This window comes from Hirundo rustica, chromosome 26 (assembly GCF_015227805.2).
Source record: "Hirundo rustica isolate bHirRus1 chromosome 26, bHirRus1.pri.v3, whole genome shotgun sequence".
NCBI lineage: Eukaryota > Metazoa > Chordata > Aves > Passeriformes > Hirundinidae > Hirundo > Hirundo rustica.
The window spans coordinates 1,923,860-1,939,738 of NC_053475.1; the positions used below are offsets into that span (position 1 = coordinate 1,923,860).

General features: G+C 61.1%; 1 protein-coding gene across 1 annotated transcript in view; it reads right to left on the reverse strand.

Annotated features, from left to right (window-relative positions):
- Positions 1 to 15,879, reverse strand: part of EFNA2 (ephrin A2) — a 40,372-nt gene that overhangs the window by 5,657 nt on the left and 18,836 nt on the right. The gene's annotated exons all lie outside the window — the stretch shown is intronic.

Below are 15,879 nucleotides of genomic sequence, written 5' to 3' on the forward strand. Positions count from 1 at the left end.
CCCGACCCCCGGCACCACAGCTGGTGGAGCTCAAAGCCAAATTCACCGTTCCCCAACGGCAGCTTGGCATCCCCTCCTCGCTGAGCGAGGTTCTCCCCTAATCAATTTAAGGGTCCCCCCCATCAGGAAGCACCCCAAAACCTCGGCACCCCACAGCTCCAGGGCTTGGCCGGCGGCTGCAGGGGTCAGCACAGAGTGACCACAACGCCCCGAACCCCCCGGAGCAGCATCCTGGGGTTCCCAAACATCCCCCCGAGGCCGTGGCGGCGGCTGAGGCGGCTTCAGCTCATCCAGAAACACCCCAAAAGCTCATCCCCCATCCCCACGGCGGGGAAGTGACCCCCAAAAAGGGAAGGGGGGGAAGGAGGGAGGTGGTGTGGGGAGGGGGGGGGTCCTGCAGCCCCCCTCCAGCTCGTTACCTGCCTCATAAGCTCTCTGATCACACAGGGAACGCGCTAATTAAGGAGCAGGGTTGCTCCCTCTCCTTCCCTCTCCTTTCCCGAGCCAGTTGTGCCAACCCTGCCCCTGGCAAGGTAACATTGGAAAATGTAAAATTAACACAAAGGGCCGGAATTTACTGGGAAACAGTTTTCAAACGCACGGAGAACAATAAAAAATATTTAAAGGAGGGGGGGGAAAAACCAACAAAAAAACCTTCTTCTGGCTGCCTTTTATTTTAAAAAAATTATTTATTTTAATGATCGTTACTAAAGCCCAAGCAAAGACGGGGGGGGGGGGGGGGTTCCATGCATCAGGGGAATGATAATATTAATTATTATTTAATTCTGGGGGGGAAAGCTCACTTCTCCTGCCTAATAAATTGCTGAATTAAAGCTGATCAATGGCCCAGACAGAGATGGGTGCAGGGGGGGCTGCAGGGAGGGGGTCACCAACCTCTGGGTGAGCTGTGGGGACCCCCGGCACGGTGAACCCCACCCTGAATGGGGTCCTGGGCTCCCCCCGTGCATCCCAGTCTGGGATGGGGATGACGCCAGAACCAGAGGCACGGGATTGGGATGATGCCATGGGATTGGGATGATGCCATGGGATGGGACTGATGCCATGAGACGGGATTCATCCCATGGGATTGAGGATTGATGCCATGGGATGGGATTGATGCCATGGGATTGGGATGATGCCATGAGATGGGATTCATCCCATGGGACTGAGGATTGATGCCATGGGATGGGATTGATGCCATGGGATGGGACTGATGCCATGAGACGGGATTCATCCCATGGGACTGAGGATTGATGCCATGGGATGGGATTCATCCCATGGGATTGATGCCATGGGATTGAGGACTGACGCCAGCACCAGAGCCATGGCATTGGGATGACGCCACAGGTTGGGGATGATGCCATGGGATGGGGATGATCCCAGCACCAGAGGCAATGCTGGGAACGATGGGAATTCCCATGGGACGGGGATGATGCCATGGGATGGGGATGGTTTTATGGGATGATCCCATCACCAGGATGGGATGAGGACAATTCCACCACCAGGGATGCCACCACGGGATGGGGACGATCCCACCACCAGAGCCAGTGCCATGGGATGGGGATGATGCCATCACCAGGGATGTACCCCAGGACAACCCACGCTCCACGGACACCCCGGCTCCGGAGCTCCATGTTCCCACCCTCCTGCACCCCACACAGGACACGTCACCCACCCGGAGAGGAGCCTGGCTCCATCGGGTTTGGGTTTAATCCCGGCACCGTGACACCCCTGCCCCTTCCATGACAAGAGCAAGAATCCATCCAAGGGAAATCGTCCAAAATTAAAATCTCGGAGCTGGTGAAGCTCCTTTGGCAGTACCCAACCCCTGTGTGCCTGCACCACACCAGGCAGGGTGGCATCTCCATGTTTGAAAAACCTTGGCTTCCCAAGTTTTTACCTCTTGGATATTCACTGTTCAGGGGAAAAACCCTTCTGAGGGGAGAGGCACCTGCAGATGGAGACCCCCAGCCCCTGCAGAGCCAGCCAGGAGAGCAAATCCCACACCAAAACCCTGGTCCTTGTCCCCCAGCCACAGCCAGTGCCTCAGTTTCCCCTCTGAGGTGCAGCAGCACCCTCCCAAAATTCCCAAATTCGGGCAGCGACCCAGCACGGGAACAAAGCGGATTTGCCTCTCTACACCCTGCGAGACCAGCCAGTGTCCCAAGGGTTAAATAATTCAGATTTTTCTTTCCTGAACAGCTTGAAAAGAGATATGATTGCGCCCGCTGGAATACGGGGAAGGGGGGGGGGATATTATGGATGGAAAAGAGCTATTTAAGCCGAGGAACGGTGTTGGCACATAAACAAATGGGTATAAACCAGCCATGAATAAATTGAGGCTGGAAATTAGGAGGTTTGGAACCACTGGGGGCCCGGTCTGGGCTCACAGGGGCAGAGGGGCGAGGGGGGGACTGGGGCAGGGGGGGCAGGTATGGGGGTCCCCCCCCAGCTCCAAGGGCACCCGTCCTTGCGGGGCCAGGCGCTGAGAGAGACTTAAAAAATCCCCCTTCCGCTTTCATCTCCCGAAATCTCCTTCATTCAAATAGTCACAGCGTGATCAGCAGTAATAAGCCTATTACAGAGCAAAATAAAACACAGCAGCTCCCCCCCGCGCCCCACAGCCCCCCCAAATTATCCCCCCCCCCTCTCTCCCAGCCCTCTTTGGGGCTGTTAAAACACAACCCGATGGAAATTCAGCCGTGGAGCAGCCAATGTCAACCCCCCTCATCTCCCCCAGCTCTGCAAGGTGTTCCCCCGGCTCAGGAAACGGGGACAAAGCTGGTCCTGGGGCGGGGGGCGGCAGGGAAGGGACCCCAGGGTGCAGGCGCCCACCGACCCCTTCCAGCGGCTCCTTTCCGCATTAATCCCGCTGCTCGGCTGGTGCCTGGCATGTCCGTGGCCGGCAATGGACTTCACGCCGGGAACGTTTAAGCCGGTTTTCCATCTGTTTCTCCTTCTCCTCGGGCAGCCGGAATCGCTGCCGAGCCCGGCGTTATCCCGGCAGCCGCCACGGGGAATTTGGGCCGGTCCTGGTGTCCTGGAGGCTGATCCCCGTTCCCTGCTCGAGAGGGAAAATCCATCCACGGAGCTGGGAGGGGATGGAGCCGGAGCCGGATGCGCCCGGACGCCTGTGCCCACTCGGTTTTGGCCTCCCCATCGCACCGCCCCATCCCACCAGCGCCCAGGTTGATTCTAATCGCGTTTTCCCAAATATTTTCCACGGCGGAGAGCGAGCGTCCCCAAACTCCCTCCAGGCCGTGCCGGAGGATCCCAGCATCCCAAGGCCTGGTGCTGGCAGGGATGAGATGACACCCAGGGGACACTCCATCCCCGTCGACCCCAAGCCCCGGGACGGTGGCGGTGACGAGTCCCAGTCCCCGGAGGCTCCGGCGTCATCCCCGGTGCCGCGGTGGGACGGAGCGAGGACGGCGTCGTGGCTGACGGAGCGCCGGTAATGCGGTCCGGAGGGACCCCGCCGTACACACGGCACCTAAATTATTTAATTTCTCCAAACTGCTGCACCTTTATAAATCATTAAAAGCTCCTTTTGATCTGTGTTAATGAGGTTTCCTGAGTGCGGGGCTGGGAAATGCTTGGGCGCCAGAAAGCGACGCCGCTGATTAAAAAAATAAAGAGGGGGCGAGGGGGAGCGTGGGGGGCGGGACGGGCACGGGGCGGGGGGCACGGGGAGATGGGCACGGGGCGGGGGGCACGGGGAGATGGGCACGGGGCGGGGGGCACGGGGAGATGGGCACAGGGCGGGGGGCACGGGGGGTCCCCAGGGCCCAGCCAGGCAGTGGAGGGGCTTTAGGGCTGCCTGTCACGTTTATTTCCCTTCCCTTTCTCTTCCCTTTCTCTGTCAGTTTCCCTTCCCTTTTCTCTCTCCCTTCCCCTTTCCTTTTTCCTTTTCCCTTTTACGGAGCTTCCCAGCTGGGGAATCCCTGTCCCAGCTGGTCCCAGCCGCCACCACATCCCTGGGAAATGCTGGTGCCAACCAAACCACGGGCAGGGCTGGGGTTTTTGGTCCTGCTGGTGCTCTGGGAAACAACTCCCTCTTTGGGGAGCAGCGGGATGCGATGGAACCGCCCGGGCTGTCACTGGCCAGCGGCAGTGTCCGGTTCCAGCGGTGCCACCTCCGCTGACCCCGTCGGTGCCACCGTGGGAGCGCGGCGGCGCCGGCCCTGACAGCTTTAACGCCGATATTTATCTCAGCTCCAAACCTCCGAGCCCGGCTCCATATTCAGCAACTCAATCACCGGGATCGGGAATGATGGGTGACGGCTCCCGCCGACAGCAGCTGGGGTTGGGGTTAACATCGGCCACCAGCCCCGGGCTGCTCCGGACAGGGACAGGGACAGGGACAGGGATGGAAACAGGGACAAGGATAGGGATGGAGATAAGAATACAGACAGGGACAGGGATGGGGACAGAGACAGGGGTGGGAATGGGGACAGGGATTGGAATAGGGACAGGGACTGGGACAGGGATGGGGATGGAGATAAACACAGGGACAGGGATGGAGACAGGGATGGGAATGGGGACAGAGACGGGGGTGGCAGGGGGGATAGACAGGGACAGGGATGGAGATAAAAACTGATATAGGGACTGGGATAGGGATGGGATTGGGGATGGGAATGGGGACAGGCATGGGAATGGTGACAGAGACGGAGATGGGGTGGGGATGGAATGGAGAATACAAACAGAGACAGCGATAGCGATGGAGACGGGCAGAGGGATGGGGATGAGGCACCGTGGGTAATGAAAACAAATTCCACACAGAACCAGGGGGCAATTCCCCGGCCCTGGAATCGCTGGAGCTGGTCAGGGAGCAGCACTGCCCCAGCTGGAGCAGGGGAGCAGCACCCCCAGCCCGGCGCTGCCGGAGCTCGCACCTCCACTGACGGATTATTCCCCTTTCCCTCCTTTTAAGGTAAATGACAGAAAATCCCAGGACAGCCATCAGCCTCTGAGGTAACCTCGTCCCGCCTCGGCCGCGTTCCCACAGGATTCGGCGGCTCCTGTTACCTGGGGCAACGGCGGGGAAATGACGGCTGGCATCTAAATTGCCATCATTACGCTCCAGAGCCAACACTCCCCATTTACACTTTATTGTCATCTTTTGCTTTAGGGAGATGCTGAGATATTACAGGATGGGGTGACAGAGCGGGATGAGATGGGATGCACGAGGGGAGAGGCGCGGAGATAAATGGGGACCCCCGGAGCTGTTATTTCAGCCTGATTGCGGATCCGGAAGCAGAGCCGAGCCCGATCCCGCAGGCTGCGGGGAGGCTTCGGAGCGCAGAAGAAAATAAAATTTGTTTAAATGCAAGCGCCAGCCTGGCGGGGCCTGGGCACGTGGTACCTGGGAGAGGATTCCCACCAAACGGTGCCGAAAACGCTGCGGGGACGCTCACGGAATAACGGGAACTGATCCTCACCGGGCTGTGGCTGGGATCACCCTGTGGGGCTGGCACCCCATCGTGGGGCTGGCACCCCACTGCACCCCTGGTACCCCTCTGTGGGGCTGGTACCCCAATATTGGACAGGTATCCCACTTCAGGGCTGGCTCCCCATTGTGGGGCTGGCACCCCGTTACATCTCCTGCACCCCACTGCACCCCATTCCAGGGCTGGCACCCCACTGCCAAGGATTGCTCCTGGGCGCCCCAAAGCAAAACCTGCTCTTGGTTCTCCAAGCTCCGAGTTCATTCTCCCTCCCCATCCCGCTTTTTGCCAAGCTGCACAAAGGAAGCGCAAAGCCAAACTTGGGGTGTCACCCATCCCCATCCCCACACGGGGACGGCGGGGGGACAGGGCCAGGGGGGCTGCTGGGGACAGCACGGGGGAGGAACGGGGCCTTTCACGTGTTTGCAGTGAAAAAAAGAAAGAGAAAAAAAGCCAAGAGTTCAAAAACTGAGCAGCTTTTCAAGGAAGAGCCAAGGCTGCTCCGCCCTCAGCCCCACTGCACCGTGCACGGGATTGGATCGGGATTGGGAGATTCCTTCCCACACACCACCTCCCTGAGAGGGACCCCAGAGCTCACAGCGCCTGGGATAAACCCAACCACAGCCACGACCCCATGGATGCACTGGGACCAGCACGACACGGGCACGCCGGGGGGATGGACCCTGCCACCATGCCGGGCATGGATCAGACAGGTTTTTCCCTCAGACTCATGACATCACCCTCAGATCCAGAAAAAACACAGGTGTCGGCCGGGAATCGTGGTTTTGGAGCACAAATATTCCATTTTCCACGTGCCACAGCTTATCCAGGGGGACCAACCCCACACTCCAGGCAGGTGGAACCTCTTTTCGGGGAGCTCTACCCTCTCCCTGCAACCGAAGCTCTCTGGAACAGCTCCGGCTGCTGCAATTCCCACCACTCACCCCTCATTAGCATGGATGCTCGTTAGCCTAGCACTGAGACTAATCAATACTGCCATTAACCGACTCCCCGGAATTAATGCGCTTGAACCTGGCAGGCCGCAGGATATTGGTCATTTTTTCACTTAACCTGGCAGGAGGAGTTTTTCCCCTTCGCTGGTGGCAGTGGATGACGGAGGGAAGCTGGGACAGCTCCTGCCTGCAGCTCCCGGTTCTGGTTCACCACCGGCTTCGGGTTCACCACCACTTTTTGGTCATCCCCAAGGCTGTCGGATGCTCCCAAACCTCAGGGAAGGGCAGCTCTGTCCCAAAGCCATGGGGTCGGTGACAGCGGAGAGGGCTCCATCGCAGCATGGGGACACCCAGATGGTCACCCTCTGGTGTCACCCCATTCCTGCAGCTGCTCCCTCCCTTCTGCCCCAGGTTCCCGGCCCCGGAGCCCCGGGCAGGCGCAGCCGAGCTGCTCTCCAGGGCACCCCAGAGCCACCCTCCCCTGCTGCTCCCCGCCGCCTCGCAGCGCCTCTGGCTAAACAGAGATCAGAAATGTTAGATCTTTCTTAACATCTCCTGCCAGCACTGTCAGTGGCCCTCTCCAGAGTACCAGGGCCCTCTGTTATGTAAACACAGCACATTCTCTGTCAAAGATTAAAAAAAAAAAAGCCTCATTTGCACATAAAAGCAGCCTCTGCACTAGTTACGGGCACTGTGGCATGTAAGGAAGACTGTAGGTTAAATTCAATAATAAAGTGGGGCGGCGCAGAGGTCCCGCTCCAGCTCCTTCTCCTGCTGCCCAGCCCCGGCTGCTCCGGCCGGACCTGCGGCCACCGGGCAGCGCCAGCCACGAGCCCCCGGGATGGCACTGAGGAGGCACCGGGCTGGGCTGTGGGCGAGTGACCCCCAGGCCCCTCACTGCACCGTGCCAGGCCACCCTGAGAGCCCGCCCTGTGTCCCCGGGGTGCTCGTGGCACCCCCGGCTCCATGGGTGGCACCCCGTCCAGAGCGGGACCTGCCGCCCCCACGTCCCTCCCCAGGCATTTTTGGGAGTTGGCACCGCCCTCACGCCCCAGCACAGCTCAGATGTGACACCGTGGATGTGACACCCCTTGCTGCCAGCCCTCGGTGACGCGGTGCCCATGGTGGCGGGATGGCACTGGGGGGTCTCCGGTCACGGCCGCCCCTCCCGGGGAGCGCCAGCGGCCGGGCAGCTCCCGGGGATGGCGGCAGCCAGCCGGGCCCGCGGCCGGATCCGCGCAAATCGAATCAGAGCAGAAACTCGACCGAGGGCTGGGAAGCGTCACGGTAATCGTGTTAGCGCCAGCGGCGCCGCGGCCGCTCCGGGAGCCGCGGGCACGGCGAGGTGGGCACGGAGGGATGGGCACAGGGCAAGGGGAATGGCCTCAACGGGACGGCCGCGATGGGACGGGCATGGCAATGCCAGCACGGGGACATCCAGATCCGTCAGGGCCGGAGGGAGGAGCGAGGGTCCAAGAGGGATCAGGGCGAGGGCCGGCAGATCCAGAGAGATGTAGAAGGGGCAGAGCCAGGTGGCAGGAGGGGTCACGGTGGCGGCTGACAGCGACGGTGACAGGGGCACGGGGCTGCGGAGGGAGGTGATTCATTCCCAAATCACTGCGTGTCACCATCCAGCACACGTGTCCCCATGGCCACCAGCCTGGCAGACGTGACCCCACGGACATCAGGCTGGCATGTGTGACCCCACAGACACCAGCCTGGCACGTGTGACCCCACGGACATCAGGCTGGCATGTGTGACCCCACAGACACCAGCCTGGCACGTGTGACCCCACAGACACCAGGCTGGCAGATGTGACCCCACAGACACCAGCCTGGCAGATGTGACCCCATGCACACCAGCCTGGCACATGTGACCCCACGGCCACCAGCCTGGCACGTGTGACCCCACGGCCACCAGCCTGGCAGATGTGACCTCATGGACATCAGCCTGGCACGTGTGACCCCACGGACACCAGCCTGGCAGACGTGGCCCCACGGACCCCAGCCTGGCACGTGTGACCCCACGGACACCAGGCTGGCAGATGTGACCCCACGGTCACCAGGCTGGCATGTGTGACCCCATGGACATCAGCCTGGCAGATGTGACCCCATGGACATCAGCCTGGCAGACGTGACCCCACGGACACCAGCCTGGCAGATGTGACCCCATGGACATCAGCCTGGCACATGTGACCCCACGGACCCCAGCCTGGCACGTGTGACCCCACGGACCCCAGCCTGGCACGTGTGACCCCACGGACCCCAGGCTGGCACACGTGACCCCACGGACCCCAGCCTGGCACTCGTGTCCCCACGGACCCCAGCCTGGCACTCGCGTCCCCGTGCACACTCAGCCCCGCTCACGTCCCCGCCGCACGTCTCTGGCAGCCGGGCGCCGGGCACGTGCCAGCCGTGCACGGGACCACGCGTGCTCATCCGTGCTCACGCTGAGCGCCCTAATTACCGCGTCTGGCCAGGCGGGCGGGCGCTGATAAGGGGCGCGGGACGCAGCCGCTGGGGGTTATCAGCCGGTGACAGCCGGGCCCCCCGCCGCCCGCGCCGCAGCCCGCGGGGACAGCCGGATCAAGGCGCCCTTTGGGGGTCTCCAGCGGGGGATGGGGTAAGCAGCCCCCCCAGGGGTGACCTCATTAGCACGGCCGAGCCCCAGTATCGTTGTGGCTGGGTCTGGCGCGCTGAAGGCAGAGCATCGGGATGCCGGGTCGCCAGCGGCACGGTGTCGGTGCCGGCCGCGCGTCCCAGCTGCTGTCACCTCCCCGCTGTCCTGGGGCTGAGGGACAGCCTCGCCTGGGGCACCCGCCCTGCCAGTCACACCGCCACCAGGCTGGAGGGAGATTTTGGGTGTTCCTGGTGCTGTGAGGGGTCAGGAAAGGGCACCGAGGACATAGATCAGTGTCACACTCCGGTCTCTGAGCCAAACCAGCCGCTGTCCTGGCGCTCCCCAGAGCTGTCCCGTTGGTCTCGTCCCAGAGCCACAACCGGGTCCTGCTGTGACACCAGCTCGGTATCCACTGCTTCCGTGCCTCAGTTTCCCCACCCCAGGGCTGGATCTTCCTGCACGGCGCGGGTCCAGCAGCAGGAGCGACAAACAAGGGGCACATTCCCCATCCCGAGTGGCTGAAGACGCACAAATTAACACGGACAAACACGGATCGCGGCGTTATTTCACCCGTTGGCCGCTCCATTTTCGGGCAGCGGCGGGATGGGAGGGCGGCAGGGCGGGAGCACCGGTGACTCTTCAACCTTGGAACACTCGGCCTGGCAGGGAATTTGGGGCGAGCAGCGGCGGTAATTCGATCGGCGGGAGCTGGCCCCCGCAATCACCGGGAAAACGCCGACGCGGTGGAAATCGGCCGCCGCTGCCCAGCGGGACGTCACACGGCTTGGAAGGACGGACACAGTGGGCACAGCCACCTGCCTGTGCTCGGTGCCACCACGGCGCTCCCAGGGGACACCGGGCGGGCTCCAGACCCGCGGTGACCCCCAGCCAAAGGACGCCACCGTCCCCCCGTCCCGTCCCGGCAGCGCGGAGCTGTAATTCATCACGCCCGCCCCCGACAGCTCCCTCTGACGGGGTCTCCGGGGGGGCCGAGAGATGCCTTTTGTCTGCCCAACAATTAATTATTTCCTGGCTAATGATGAACTCCGACTTGCCAAGCAGGGAGTGGCTGCGTGCTGGCCCTCCCTCACCCCACCGTGGTGGGCAGGGTGGGATGTTGGGGTACCCAGGGATAAAGCTGGGCCGTGGGACCCCCCTGAGTCTCGCCATCCTTCTCAGAGGCACGCTGGCCCCCCAAAAAGGGCGCCCCAAAAGCAGGAGGATGGTGCTGGGCTGGCAGGACGGGTCCCCCTCGGGCGGTGCCGGCAGGTGGGTGCCGCGCTGTGCTGCGGCAGCAGGTGCTGGCAGAGCTCTAAGTGCCAGCGGCGGCAGCCCCGGAGCGCTCCAGGAGCGGATAACCGTCTGATGGGGGCTGAGCTAATGGAGAAAATCCATTTAGGATCACTCGATACTCTCCCCTGGGCTTTCATTACACCTCGGGGCTCCGCAGGGCACCGGGCCCTGAGCCGGCCTCTGCCAGCCCTGATCCCATCGCTGCCGGCTGGATGTCTCGGAGGGGAGAGGCAGGGATGGGGGAGGAACGGTGGGGAGGGACGAGGGAAGAGATCCAGGGAGGGATCTGCATGGGGAGGGATGCAGGGAGGGATGTGCATGGGGAGTGATGCAGGGAGGGATGTGCATGGGGAGGGATGCAGGGAGGGATGTGCATGGGGAGGGATGCAGGGAGGGATGTGCATGGGGAGTGATGCAGGAAGGGATGCAGGAAGGGATGTGCATGGGGAGTGATGCAGGGAGGGATGTGCATGGGGAGTGATGCAGGAAGGGATGTGCACAGGGAGTGATGCAGGAAGGGATGTGCACAGGGAGTGATGCAGGAAGGGATGCAGGGAGGGATGTGCACGGGGAGTGATGCAGGAAGGGACGCAGGGAGGCTCGTGCACAAAGGCTGCAGCCCCGAGCTTGTAGCTGCAGGTGACAAGAGCAACGCCAGCAATCCCTGTGAGGGACAGGGACAAACCGGGGCGCGGCGGGGCCTTGCCCTGGAGCAGCTCCCAAGGAGCCCGGCCTGGCTCGGTGCCACAGGCGGGGACAGGGACCCCCGGGGCTGCGGGCACTCAGGCCGAGCTCCCCGCGGCGGAAAAGGCGACAGAGCCATGAAAAGGAGTAAAATAATTATCGGGCGCTGGCGGCTCGGGCTCCCGCCCGGCGCGTTCTGTTTAAGGCTAGTTAATAGCCAGTGTTCTCTGGTTAGGCCTGAATGACATTTCCAGAGTTATAATAACTGAGCTATTACTCGCCGTATTGATGCATTCCCCCCGCCGGCAGCGGCTCATCCCGCGCCGTGCCGCCCGGCCGCCGAAAGCTCCTTTAGTCAATAGCACTTCTATTTTTCATTACTCCCTGGAAATGTGGCTCTTGGAAGCTCATCCGTCATTCAATTACGCCCTGGTTCAGTCCTATCATACACGTGTCATAAAGTTCCTCAGATCTGAACTGCTGTTAATTTTCTGCGCCATCCCAAGGGGATGCCCGGGACGTGCCTGGAAAGCAACCAGGCAGCCGAGGGCATGCCGGGTACGGGCGCTCCCGGGAGCGGGGGCTGCGGCAGTGCCGGGGTGCCCGGGCACGGGGGGATCCAGCGTCCGAGGGGTCACCCCGGAGCTCGGACGCCGTCCCTTCCCCACGGCAGCAGCAGCGGGGCCGGCGCCGCACGACCTTGGCAGCGCTGGGAATTTATTCCTTGGGCTGGTTTATTCTTTTATCAGGTGTTGGTTTAACAGGGTGAGCTCTCCCCCTTCCCCTTTAATCCTATCGGCATCTGTGTTCGGCACGTCCGTACCCGGAATAATCACCTGCCTAGCAGATTTGTCACTTCACCAGATGTAATCGGGGAACTTTTCCTTTTTTTTTTCTTTCTTTCTTTTTCTTTTTTTTTTCCTTTTTTTTTTTTTTTTGTTCCCTTTTTGAAACTCTCCTTATTTTCTGTTTCTTAGAAGCTGCAGCTCGCGGGCAGAGGCGGCTGCTGCAGGCAGTACCTGCACCAGGTCACCCTCCCCGAACCCAAGGGTTTGCTCTGCTCTGCAGCTGGGTTTTTTGGCTGAGGGGACGATGGCAGGGCAGCACCACAGAGGGTGGAGGCCAAAGGCCGCGCCATGATGTTCCTGCCATCCTCTGCTGCCAGGAGAGCACCTGGATGGGCACTAAGGCTGAGCCAGGGGGGAAATGGGCACGGGATGAGGCTGGGGGATGCCTGGGATGGGGAACGCTGGGTCAGGGGGATGCCAGGTCAGGAAGATGCAGAGGTTGCTCGCAACGATGCCAAAGACCTTCACAGCCTTAAAAACTCACAGCCAAGAGGGGACGTCGGTCCTGCTCCTCTCCACACTCCCCCAGGCAGCATTCCAGCTTTCCCACCATGGATCCCTGCCCGTGCGCCCCTGTCCAGTCCCCTCATCAGTGCCTGGGTGGTCTCAGCCACTCCACGTGGCCTCCCAGCAGGACCATGACCTGGTCACTGTCCTCGGCGCTCCCGTCCCACGGCGCCTCCCACGCGCTGCTTTCCCTAAGCTCAGGACGGACACACACCCCGGTGGGATGGACACACGCCCTGGTGGGATGGACACACGTCCTGGTGGGATGGACACACGCCCTGGTGGGACAGACACACGCCCTGGTGGGACAGACACACGTCCTGGTGGGACGGACACACGCCCTGGTGGGACGGACACACGCCCCGGTGGGATGGACACACGCCCCGGTGGGACAGACACACGCCCTGGTGGGACAGACACACTGTCACTCGTCACCCCCGGGACAGCCACGCTCCTGCCCGGCCCTCTCCTGCTGCTTGGACAGTGCCGGAGGGATCGATAAACAAATATTCCCATCAGGAGGATGAGCCAGGAACAGCCCGGCCACGAGGCTCCGGGACAACCAGCAGACTCTCGGTCCTGCTGGAACAGCCCCAACCCCAGCTCCGCTCTGGGAAACTGAGGCAGGGAACGGTCTGTGGACGCGCAGGGTGGGATGCTGAGCTGGCAGCTCCCGAGCATCCCGTGCCCGTGGGCACCCTCTGCCAGCCCGGGCTCCCGCTGCGCTCCGGGCACGGCTAATGACCGGCCTAATTGATCTCTGACGAGGCACCGGAGATCGATGCCGGATCCCTCTCCAGGCTCTGAGAAAAAGCCATTTCTCCTGCCCGGCCGGGCAGCACCGCCCCTCGCCCGCAGGGAAGCGCCCATCGATCGGGGCAGGGATCGATGGGGTGGAGAGGGGATGGAGGGGAGGGCGGCGGTGGCAGCGCTTGGCTTCATCCCCGGGGCTCCGCAGGCTCCAGGAGCTGCCCCGGCACCCGGCGGCTCCGGGCGGGGACACCGGGAGGTTCCTTGTCGCCGTCGCAGGTGACACGGCGGGGCTCCTCGCTGTCACCCCCGCCTGGGGGGTCCCGGTGCCCCGGGAAGGGAGGGGACAAACCGAGCCCAGCGCTCCCGGAGAGGTCATCTCCTCGCCTGACTCTTCCCCTCCCTTTATTCCTTCCTTCCCCTCGTGTCCCACCGGCCAAATTTTGACCTAATTTGGCGCAACCGGCCGGGGTCTTCACTTCTCAGAGCCCCCTCCTCTCCTCCCCTGTCCTTTCAGCGGCGTTTAAGCTTTTTCACTTCATCCATTCAGGCCAAGAATAATCAGATTAGAGCCCTGCCCGGGGTGCTGCCTGCCCTGGCACAGATTCACCCCCCCCAGCCGCCCTCCCCTCGCTTCACCCCCTTTTTTCCCCGCTGCCAGGTTTTGGCAGCCAGCTCCAAGGGCCGGGCCTGGCCGTGCCAGGGGTCAGCGGTGGCATCGGCTGTCCCGGTGTCCCCAGGGACGGGCAGAGTGGGGGTCTGGGGGGTTTTAGGGGGAACGTTCTTCTGGAATGAGGGGGGTCACGACAGGGATGAAGAGGGTGGCAGGACAGGGATGAAGGCAGCACCAGCCACAGGTCTCCAAAGCCACGCTGCTCTTTGGAGAATCCCTCCTCCTCCTCAGCCTGGCTTCGCATCCCAGGTGGAGCTGAAGGAGCATTTAATTTAGGAGAAATTTAGGAAAAAATGGGTTTTTTTTTTTTTTTTTTTTACTTTTCCCCCCTCTTTTCACCCAGAATCGTCAGTGGGTGAGGAGTGAAGCCAGGACCCACCCTGGAGCCCCCCAGACACACACAAGACCCAGACCCAACACTCAGAGCCTTGGGGTCACCCAGCAGCCCCCACACCCTGGGACCCTCCATTCCCACTTTGGGGGAAAAAAAACCAAAACCAATTCCCGACTAGAAACTTCCTGGCCTCATCCCACGTGCTCCAGCCCCAAAAAGTCACCGCACCTAGGCCTTAACCATCGATTTCCGTTCCCCCTGGCCCAGCTCTGCACACAAACGCATTCGCCACGGCCCCCTCCCCGGCAGGGATTGTATGCAAAGGCGGAGAGGGGGAATGAATAATTCATCCCCGCTGTCTTTCAGAATTACACTGTGGGGAAAAAAAAAAAATAAATAAAAATCTGAGACTGCTATATATATAAAAATAATTTTTTAAAAAAGTTAATAAAAATAAAATAAAATAAAACCATAAAATCATAAAATATAAAATAAAAAATAGAAAATAAAACATAAAATAGAAAACAAAATATGAAATAATAAAAGATAAAAATAACATAAAATTTTAATAAACTAAACGAAAAAATAATAAATAATAAAAAAATAAAATAAAATAAAATTTAAAAATAAATAAATAAAATAAAGTAAAATAAAATAAAGTAAAAATAAAATAAAATAAAATAAAATAAAAAATAAATATATAAAATAAAGTAAAATAAAATAAAGTAAAATAAAATAAAAGGAGAAAGGAGCCAGGGGCACGGGGGGCCGCGCTGGGTTCGCGGGGATGAAAAGCGCCGGCGCGTCGTGGCTCCTCTTCCATTGAGCGATTCCACATTCAGGTCCGTGCGGAAACCACCGGAATCCCTTCCTGTGCTTTGTTCTGCGGCCCTTTCAGCGGGGGCTTACGGGGCTGGGCAGGGGGCGGCGGGGAGGGGGGGCACAGGGCTTGGGGGGGCCCTTTGAAGAAACCCACTCATGCGTTCGGCTGGTTGAGTTCAAGGGGCGGCGGGATGGGTGAGGGGGGCTCTGCTGGGTGAGAGGGGGCTGCCCTGGGTGAGTGAGGGGCTCTGCTGGGTGAGAGGGGGCTGCCCGGGGTCAGTGAGGGGCTGTGCTAGGTGAGTGAGGGGCTGCCCTGGGTGAGTGAGGGGCTGCCCTGGGTGAGTGGGGGTCTGCACTGGGTGTGTGGGGGGCTGCCATGGGTGTGTGAGGGGCTGCCCTGGGTGAGTGGGGGTCTGCACTGGGTGTGTGGGGGGCTGCCCTGGGTGAGTGTGGGGCTGCACTGGGTGAGTGAGGGTGTGCCCTGGGTGAGTGAGGGGCTGCCCTGGGTGTGTGGGGGGGCTGCCCTGGGTGAGTGAGGGGCTGCCCTGGGTGAGTGAGGGGCTGCCCTGGGTGAGTGGGGGGCTGCCCTGGGTGAGTGGGGGGCTGCCCTGGGTGAGTGAGGGTCTGCACTGGGTGAGTGAGGGGCTGTGCTGGGTGAGTGGGGGGCTGCCCTGGGTGAGAGGGGGCTGCCCTGGGTGAGTGGGGGGCTGCCCTGGGTGAGTGAGGGTCTGCACTGGGTGAGTGAGGGGCTGCCCTGGGTGTGTGGGGGGCTGCCCTGGGTCAGTGAGGGGCTGCCCTGGGTGAGTGGGGTCTGCACTGGGTGAGTGAGGGGCTGCCCTGGGTGTGTGGGGGGCTGCCCTGGGTGAGTGAGGGTCTGCCCTGAGGAGAGCAGGGGGCCTGCCCAGGCCGGGGGTCCACTGTGCCCCCCCGGCTCAGCCGGAGCCCCCTC